This window comes from Phyllostomus discolor, chromosome 13 (genome assembly GCF_004126475.2).
Source record: "Phyllostomus discolor isolate MPI-MPIP mPhyDis1 chromosome 13, mPhyDis1.pri.v3, whole genome shotgun sequence".
NCBI lineage: Eukaryota > Metazoa > Chordata > Mammalia > Chiroptera > Phyllostomidae > Phyllostomus > Phyllostomus discolor.
This window is the reverse complement of record NC_040915.2, coordinates 65,290,409-65,300,671: the sequence shown is the minus strand read 5'-3', so window position 1 is coordinate 65,300,671 and position 10,263 is coordinate 65,290,409. Positions and strand designations below refer to the sequence as shown.

At 49.6% G+C, this 10,263-nt stretch overlaps 1 long non-coding RNA gene across 1 annotated transcript; it reads left to right on the top strand.

The window, feature by feature from the left end:
* The first annotated feature begins 898 nt into the window (after positions 1-898).
* Positions 899-8,521, top strand: LOC118497920. The gene is made up of 3 exons (XR_004900434.1): positions 899-1,091; positions 7,043-7,181; positions 8,357-8,521. It is a non-coding gene; the product is annotated as an uncharacterized LOC118497920 (long non-coding RNA).
* Positions 8,522-10,263: the final 1,742 nt, after the last annotated feature.

Here is a 10,263-nt window from a genome sequence, read left to right as displayed (position 1 = left end):
TCACCTGTAAATAAGGATATTACTACTTCTTACCCCACAGTATTATGGTTTGAATTAAAAATGAGAACACCTATGAAGTTCTTAAAACAATCTACAGCATCTATATGGCATTCAGTAAACATTACCTATATACTTAACATTACCACGGGCCTACCGTGGGCCAGGGTCTGGTCCAGGCTTCCGGGATTAGTGGTCAGCAAGACAAAGTCCTGACCCTTTGTGGGCCAGGCTGCCATTGCTGCTCTCATTGGCTGTCATTCGTGTGCCCAGTGTCCAGCGAGCATGGTGCTTGCCACGAAGGGGGCTCCTGCTAGATACTGCTGAACAAACAGTGGTCCTCCTCCAGCTCCAAAATACCAAGCTTACTACTAACTTCTTGCCCTTCTAGGTTTTTCCTTAACATTTTTTTCTTTCTTCTTATATTCTCATTTTTTATGAGTAATTCCTTTTAAAAATTGTGCTCTTTGGGTGAGTGTGTGAGCCTAATCATGTTAGCATCATATACGTAATAATCCATGCTAACAGATGCCCTATTTATGGGCAAATGTGAAGCTATGATGTAGGGAAATTATTCATCTCATGTTTTTGTTGAAGAAGCAAAGCACGGTAAATTAAGTCTGGTCTCTTTGAAATTCTGCATTTAAGAAAATGTGATAGGAACTAGGGAGCACACTTGGTACAATGTGGCATTAATTTTTTAGTCATTCTGAATAAATTTCAACTGCATTACATGGAAAAAATGTAAGAGCCCTCCAGTGGCCAGATAATCCCTCTCAAATCCCAAGGGTGATTTGCTTCAGATGCATCATCTCCAGCAAAATGAAACGCCGGCTTCCTCTTCTGTAGGGAAAGTGAGAGGGCAAGACCTATTAAAGTCCCATTTTCCCATTTTAAAAGGACTCTTGTCTGATTCCAAACACTCAGACAAGTATGAAGCAAATTGTTTTCTCTCTTAAAGCAGCAATAATACCTCCTATCTGGTAGTTAATCACTGCAGTCACCTAATACTTTTTTTTATTGAGCATCTACTGTAGGTCCAGCACTATGCTGAACTTGGCAGAGGGAAATAACCTAAGAAGGGAGAGAGAAAGGTGAAGTAGAACTAACTTCTTTGGACAGGAGAATGATTGTTTATAGTGCTACACTTGATCTTTCTGGTTAGAAACTGTTGGGCCCTCTGTACAGGACAGGGGGAAAGGAAGTGCCTCATAAGAACAAACAAAAATTCATTTATTAGTACAACTTACTGCTGGAAAGCACTTTGCTAGGTGTTGGAGGGGCCTGAATCAAAATAGAGAGGGTTCCCTTGCTTTCTCACTCCTTACTGCCTTCTAGTTGGGGGAGAATAACAATGAATAAGCAATTGTGAAGAGGTGAGACAAGTGCTAGGATCCAGTACAGGAGCTTTGAGGGCATAGGAAGGAAGCATCCGGCCAAAACTGAGGAGGGAGTGGTAGTCAGGGAAGGCTTCCTAGAGGAAGTGACATTCAGGCCAGTGCCTGAAATGAAGAAGTGTTTGTTTGCCAAGTCACAAAGTTAGAGTGTTTTATGAAGAGAGACAGAGGATGGGAAGAGCTGATATGGCTGGGGCGGGGAGTAGGGGGGGTGAAGGGAGGATCCCTAAGGTGGAAGGGGTGGGTGTCCTGTCACATGAGTGGCAGCTACAGCAATGTCTTACTGCCCATCAGATCCCAGTCTAGGCTCCAAATAAGCACATCTGTCCCCTCTCTCCTGCCCGATCTCCATTCGGTTTCACCAGATCTTATTTTTGGTTCCAATTCACAGATGAATACATATCTTTATTCATGGCCCTGGCTTACCTTCCAAATCGACCGCATCCTCATGTCAACTCCTTGACTTCCACCTGTCACTAATTTGTAACTTTCACCTCTTGTCAGGAAAATTCAGTCGAGTGCCCATTTTTTAGTCACTGTTTCCCCTGCTACCACCCCCCCAACCCCTCCCTTCGTGGCCCTCAGTCCACACCCTCACTTAGCTCCTCTGCTGGGCGCAGTCAGGGCCTGAGAGGAGTGGTCCGCCAGGCCTGGGTCAGGAAGGAAGACACTGAAACACCTGAAAGGACAACACTGTTGCCCCCTCAGGCCTGCAAAGCGGGGCACAGTGACGCTTTCATTCTCACGTGCGAGAATCACCAAATCACGAGAGAGGGATGGAGTGGCCCAACACCCAAGTTGGGACAAAAGAAAACCCAGGCTGCTGGAATGTACAATTTGTCAGGGGATCTGCCCTGAGCCTTGGACTTTGCTGTGAAATGATGTTCCTTTCTAAGGTCACTACGCAGAGGCTCCTCAAAATGAATTCATCCACACGGACAGCAAGTGTGAGCAACACCCTCCTCTGGGCCTGAGCCGGCTGAGCCGGGAGCCTTTCCCAGGCCCCCCGCAGCCCGCAGCCCAGTGGCAATTAAACCTCCCCCTGCTTCCCTGTCGTCCCGAAAATGACCCCTGGCCTTCAATATGGGGGAAAAATGATTCTCCAAGGGAAGTAAACACACTTTCTTTTTTCATCACAAAACTCTTTGCAGGGGTGATAAGAAAGGCTAGACCTGGGAGCCACGTTAGCCTGAAGGGTCAAGAGGACAGGCTCCCTGTGCATACTTGTGCGGAAAGCAATTTGGGCCGCAGGGCTCTTCGCTCAGTAAAAGGCGAGCCCAGCGATGTCCCTCAGCCGGCACCGCACTGTACCTGCTGCCGGGCGACTGCCAGCACACGCAGGGGGAGACGCAGGTGCATTTGGAAACTAAGGAGGCTTTTTAAAACTGTAAACACCATCCCCAAGAGGTGTGCATCCTGACGTTGCTGTGGCCTCGAGTTAAATGCAAATCAAACTATTGTTCAGCTTCCTGCCTTTGCAAGTTGGATTTTTTTCACACGAATTTCGACACTTGAGCAGCTTCAATCTTTGGTAATGAGATTGAGAAGGGTGAAGGTTTATGGATTCCAATTCAAACAATTCTAGGTTTTCGCTGCCTTAGCTGAGGGGCCTGAAAAACAAATGCAGTGTTAATTCTGTGTTAAATCCTTCTAGTGTGCCCGTCTTCCCCAGAAAATTTAACTTGAGATCTCTCTTTAACAAATTTTTTAGTGTAAAATCCATATTTTTAACTATAGGTACAATGTTGGACAACAGATCTCTGGAACTCACTCACCTTATCTAACTGAAATGTTACCCCCTTGGAGCAGCAACTCCCACGTCTCTGCCCCCCACCTGGCAACCAGCATTCTCCCGTTTCTCAGATTCCAAGGAGTTCCTACAGTTCAACTGCAAAACCCTAAATAACTCAGTTGAAAGATGGGCAAAGGAATTGAATAGTATTTCTCCACAGACAACATAAAAGCAGCCAATAGATACATGAAAAGATGCTCAACGTCACTAATCATCAGTGGGGTACAAACCACCCCCCCTTAGTGTCCGAGTTAGCTTGAGGCCAAATGAGGAGAAAGAGAAATGAACTAGGGTTCCTTCAGGTGTGATGATGATGCCCACACAGCCTGTGTGCGTGCATGCATGGGAGTATGTGAGTGAGTGTGTGTGTGCACGTGAGAGTGCATCAGGACAGGGGGAGAGAGGGCCAGTGGGGTGGGGGTGGGCAGCAGTTTCCCACAGATTGTGCTGTGTGTGGGCTGAGACAGAAACTGCTTCTCAGGCTGTGAGTCAGGAGCTGGAGCCCTGCCTCTGACACCTACTAGCTACGGAACCTCAGCCAAAGCAGTGTTCTCTCAGCTGCACCTACAAAAGGGGAACGATGACAGCACCGTCCCTACATTTCTTGTGTGGACCCACAAATGATAATAGTGAGGGGGTCAGAATGCTCTCATGGCCAGAGGGCCCAGAAAGGGCAATAACCTGGAAGTTACACCCAGCTGGGGGCAGCATGAAGGGAAACCCGGGACTGGGGCAGACTGGAAAGGGCATACCCCATGCAAAGCTTTCTGAATTTAGTCTAAAACAAGCCGATCTATGTGTATCTGGTAGTCAAACATGGCCCGGAGCCCACTGATTTTTATTCCAGAGAAAAATGCTTGGCCCAGAAAATGAGGCTGTGGTTCGATCTGTGTTACTTCCTCTGGGGAAGCTCCAGCTCAGACATCCCAGATGCCTTCAAGCATCCCTGGCCCCAAATCAGAGCCTGCTCGGGAACCTGACTGATTCCTATGGCTGCACAAGCTAGAGGCCCTCCCTCGCCGAGGCCGACAGAGGGCTGCTGATTCATGGCTGGCAACGACCTCTGTTTCCAGGTGCTTCCAGGGCATCCTTCTGCTGTGACGCCCCTCTGTCACCCTCCTCCCTCTCCTTCCTGCTGCACCCCAAATCCAGGGACTACCAGGAGGGGGCAGGGACACCATGGGGCCTGAGTTCAGAATGGATGCACCCAAGATGCAGACCGAGGTAGGCCCTGAGCCCTGTGTCTGCTCAGTCCCCTGTGTGCCCTCTCTCCTGAGTTGCTACAGGTCAGAGCCTGCCCACACTGCATAACTTGGCCTTCAGAAGAGAAACTTGCCCCATCCTAGTTACTCAGAAGCTGAACTGTCTCGTAACAGCAGACCTGTGGACCAGATCAGGGACACATTAGGCGGAATGCCACCTTTACCTGGGGAAGTCCTATATCCTGGAGGTTAGAACTGAAGATAGCCTTGGACCCGTGCTGACCATCCCTGAGGACCATGGGCTCTCTCCTGACTCAGATTTATCTTCCACGGTCAGAACCAGAACAAAAAGTAGGAAATAAAAGGAGATGCTTTACGTGTTGGCATTAGTCACGGCATTATGCTTCCGAGTTGGGGAGACACCTGCACATCCTGCAACTGGTGTTCACCTGTTGTCTCGCCCAGAGGTTCTGGGAGCCGAGGGCTGAGACTGGCTGGACTGGATGGCTCTCCTGTGGCCTTGCTGGCCCCACATCCCAGCACACAGACATCACCCAGGACATTTCCCAGGTTAGGTTAGGAAGAGGGTAACCAAGTCCTTCTCTTCTAGAGCTTTTCTCAGACGACCAACAGAAACCCACTCCATCCACCTCCGACCCTGGAGTCAGAGTTACCCTCATCAGCCCTCAGGAGGCTTCAGAGCTGGGACCCCCGGCGGCGGGCTCCTCAGCTTCCTGGGGGAGGTTGTGCCCACACCTCAGACTTTCTCGCAGAAATAAATTCTTATTCAGTAGTCGGGGGTGGATTTTTAAAAATTGATTTCTGTTGTTTAAGCCACTCACCTACTATATTTTTTTAATTTTTAATTTTGAAAAATTTTTATTTATCGATTTTGGAGAGAGGATAGGGAGAGGGAGAAACATCAGTTTGTTGTTCTACTTGTTCATGCATTCATCGGTTGATTCTTGTAGGTGCCCTGACAGGGCTTCGAACCTGCAAACTTGTCATAGTAGGATGATGCTCTAACCAACTGAGCTACCTGGCCAGGGCAGGAGTTTTTTAAATGTCCTCTGGTGACTGGAATGAAAGCTCCGGGCCAGGAACCACTGCTTTAGAAAGTAGGGACGAAGCAAGGGTGAGGCCTGGTAGGCCCTCACTTTCTGAGCTCCTAGAGAAGGGGACCGTGTCTTCTAAACATTCTGTCGTCATTAGAACATGAGCAGGACACTTCAGAGGAACGTTCTTTCAACAGCAATAGTCTAACCAGGGAACGACCCAGACAACCAAGGATGCCCACTGAGTTGTTTCCTGTGGAAATCGGAAGCCCAGGGAGGGGGCAGGCTGGAGCACTCGTAGTGATATCCGAGCTCCGGGTTTGGTCCTCTCACCTACTCAGTGGACCTTGAACTAGGAAGACACTTGAACCATTTTCTGGTCTTAGTTTCTTCACCAGTAACAAATGGGATTGGAATAAATCATCGATAATTTCTCTACCAACACCAACGTTATGTGATTAAACAATTATGTAATGGGCCTTTAATGAAGTCAATATTTTTTCTTCTGGCCTATTAATCCTTTGTTTCCTGGCCTAATAGTTAAACCCCAAGCAACAAGAATCAAAAGTCATAAGAATAAAAGGATAAGAAGCAATAAGAATTCTAACTCTGTCATCCAATTCCTATTTGGCCTTACTCAGCCTCTGCTCCTCTCCATGCTCACGTGTCAGGGGAGGCCATTAAGGAAAGAAATTGGTGCCAGGAGAGCCCCCGAGCCCCCGGAATTAGGAGCGGGCCTGGCGGCTGAGGAGTCCATGCCCTGACATGTTGCCAAGGCTAAGCTCAAACCCGGTGACTGCAGCTGCAGATAAAGGAAAACTGTTGCTGGAACGCCTGGACAGGTTCTTTTCCCTTGCAAAGACTTTGCAAACAAATAAGGGAGCAGGAAAAGGGGAGAAAATGGCTATATTTGAAGTAGAAGCATGAATCTAAAGAGAATGTTTTCAAAGATTTCTATGACGCATCCACAGCCCCTTAAAGTAATAGCAGACAGTTTAGATCCATTATTCAGTTTCTGTGGAAAATAAACATCGGGGTTGAGTAGAATAGTAATAGTGGGTTTAACTGTCAGTCCCATTCATCTTCTGTGCCCATGCATTCTGAAGACAGGAAGGCGTTTCCCTGATTATCGCTGGGACAGGAAGGAGGAGAGGGCAGGGAGCTGCCTGGCCGGAGCCTTGCTTGTGTCCCCGGGGCTGGAGGTCAGAATGGATGTGCTGTTGCGGGGAAAGTTGTTGAGTGCCTAGTCCTCTCCAAGGAAGACCAACCCCTGCCCAGGCAGAAGGCTCTGCAGGTTCCGGGGGCAGTGCTGTTGCAGCAGAGATGTTCAGAACCGAGTGCCTCCACCCCTGGGCTTCGGGCTGCCTGCCCCCAGGGTGCCCCCTTGACACCTGGGCAGGAGGCTGAAGGGGCCTAGAAATGCCTATTCAGAAACTCAGCCCCAAAGCCCAGCAAAAAAGCCTCCCTCTACACAGGCTTCTGTGAAATCAGTCCAGCTGCCTCCCAGGAAGCAAAGCAGGGAGATGGGATGTGGAACCATGTGTCTCATCCGCTGGGAGACGTGCCTCAGCGCCTCGCTGACCACACTTCCTCACTTAGGAAAAGAAATGACTGCACAGGCCCAGAATAGCAGCTGCGGCCATGGAACAAAACACAGCGAGCAAGGCTCAGGCCACGAGAGCCGAACTGAGAAATAAAAACAGAAGTTCAAATGAAAATGACCCATCAGGTATCCAAGGTAGGGCCTTTTCATGGGTGAGCTGAAGTTCTGGGCTGGGACCAGGGAAATTGCTCTGTTCTAAGGAGTCATCAAAGCCATTAGATTGAATTTCTCTAGTATCCTGCCTTGATTATTTTGTAAAAGCTTGTTGAGTATGTCAGTTTTAGTACAAGGGGGAGGGAGTTGGTTGAGATTCCTCTTCTATCAGAGGCACAGGGTCTGGAGAATGCCAAATTCCATCCTTTCCTCTAGGTCCAAAGGGCCCCGCAGTCCTCAGTTCACAGACGTTGTCCCTGCAGAGGGAACCACAGCACCCCGGCTTCAATCTCGCCCATCTCACCTTGCAGACTAAATCCCGTCTAGTAATTACTGCCTGTGATTCTGCTCGGTAATACGTGGTTATCAGCAAGCCCTTGTTGGAGAGGTGAGCAGAGCAGGGCTGCCCATCGTAGCCTCAGAGAAGAGGCTTCATTATGTTTTTGCTGAGTTACTTCACCCTGTGGCTGTTTACGGAGTTATCTGCTCTCAGCAGGGCTGTCTGCTCCTCCAAGTCCTGATTGTGGACCGTTTTCCCTTCCTCCCAGGGAAGCAGGGAAGGATTCACGAGACCAGGCTGTCCCCTGGAAGAGAGGAGACTGAGGCCTTTTGGGCATTTTTGGAGGAAGTCCTTCACTCTTGCGCTCCTCCCCCCCCCCCCCCCCCCGCCCCCCAATGATGCCCAAGCCTGGGCAGCCGCAATCCTTACTTGTGTAACCTCGGAGCTGAACGCCCCTAAGACACATAGTTCACCACTCAGTGGCTCAATCTCCTCTTCTCTGAAATGGGATCCATAACACCTACCTCACAGGGCTTTTGTGGGGATTAAATTAAATATAGAGAAAATAAATAGGTCTTGGGTCTTATTGAAGCTCATCAATTGGTAGACTTATTATTATTATTTCCTATTGTGGCTTTGTGATGAAATTTGAAAATAACTGACATAAAGTCTTAACAATACTCCACACATACGTCAGGTGTCCCTCTCCCCAGCACCAGTGCCCAGGCCCACATGTGGAGGGGCACCTGAACCTCGGACTCTCGCACACCACTCCTGTCTTCAGTGACATGGTTATTCCCAGACGTGTGGTCCTGAGTATTGAGGAGAGAACTCTCCTTCCCCTCCTCAGCCTCTGCCTCTGCTCGGCTCTCACCAGACAGACCTCCAAGGAGAGGAGCTGGTTGGTCAGAGGCTCCGGCTTGGACCAGACCCCACTGACCAGCCTGTGGGATTCCCACACTGACAGAGACAGAAGTTCGCCGTGTTTCTGTGTGTAACTGCTGCACCGGTTGGAAGACATTCTTGTGCACCTCCGCTGTGACTATTATTTCGTTTTTCTTTTCAAAAATGTTACATGTTTTGTTGTTGTTGACACTCCCACAGATGTCCCCCATTTACCCCTTTCCCCCCTAGTTCCTGCCCTGTCCCCCACCCCGGCCCTCACCGTGCAGCTGTCTGCGTCCGTGAGCTATGCTTGTAGGCATGTATGTTCTTCGGCTGATCTCCTTCAGTCCCCCTGCCCCCTCCCCTCCAAGAACTGTCAGTCTGTTCCATGTGTCCATAACTCTGGTTTTATTGTATTCATCAGTTTATTTTGTTATTAGATTCCACATATGACTGAGATCGTATGGTATTTGTCTTTCTCTGACTGGCCTATTCTGCTTAGCATAATAATCTCCAGGTCCACCCGTGCTGTCGCCCAGGGCAAGAGTTCCTTCTTTTCTGCAGCCCCATAGTACTCCACTGTGTAAACGTACCACGGCTTATTCATGCACTCACCTACTGATGGGCACTTGGGCCATTTCCAGAGCTTGGCTGTTGTAAAAAATGCTGCAGTGAACACAGGGGTGCACATATTCTTTCCGATTACTGTTTCTGGATTCTAAGCACATCTCCCATGACTTTAAGAGCTGGCTTGGCTTAGCAACCTGTCCCAGGGGGTGGGAGGAAGGGTCTGAGCCCCGGGTGCCTGAAAGGTCCCATGAGGTGACGTGTGCAGAACACCTAACGTGGTGGTGGTGGTGCTGGCACACACAACCTCAGTGCTCCTGCCTTTCCCATCCTGTTGTCATCCCTCAGAGTGAACTGTCACATGGAGAGGCCCTGCTGGCACTGTCACCTGCCTCCACTCCCACTGCTATGCCCCCACACGCCCTGCCATGGCCACAGGGAGCTTCTCACCAGTGTCTGGTCGCTGTCCTTTCGCCTCTGTGCCTGCTTTGTCAGGGAATCCTCACCTCCCACTGGCAACCTTCCACACTCTCACTTTTAAAAATTCCCCTGTGAGAAGAAACTTGCCTTATTTCCGCAGAAGGGTCAGCCATTATCTGCACGCGCTGCAACAGCGCCTCCCTGCTCCATGCACCTGGTTGATTACACACCCCACCCCGATGCTCTCGGACTAGGTCAGAATCTCACGCCAGAGTCCGTGGCTTACTCATTTTTATATCCCTGGCAGCTAGTGGGCATGGCTGGCACATAGTAGACATTTACTAAATATTTGTTAAATGAATTGAGGTTATTAGTAAATAATGGATTCCCATTATTTACCAATCCCCTGCTGACTCCCTTGAGTACAGATAATGAAGGCTGAACTGTTCGAGTTATGGCGATGGAGAAGCTGAAGACGAGGAGCGAGCAAAGTGAAGGCCTTGCTTAGAGAGTGACCGACTTGGTGCCTCTGGCTCTGAGAGCAGGAGGCACAGCCATTCTTCCCAGCTGCCTGAAAGCTCTAGCCACCCGTTCTGTAGTCAGTAAGGATGGTGCCGCCTCAGCCAGCAACAGCCAGAGCAGAGTGTGGGGTGCCCGGCAGCTGAGCCACCTGAAGCAGCAGCACAGGGCCCGGTGTGGAAAGGTGAATTCTAGGTCCGACCCTGTGATCGAATACTATTGCAGACCCTTCCCAGAGGCCCTCTGGATGCAAGTCCAGCCCTGTTGGTGGGCAGCTGCAGAGAGTGGTGTGAGTCCACAAAGGTGCGCTGCCAGAAATGGGCTGCATTTCCATTTTCTTTTTCTTCTCTGTATGTCTTTCATTACAGGGCAGGGCAGTCACCTGAGTGGATG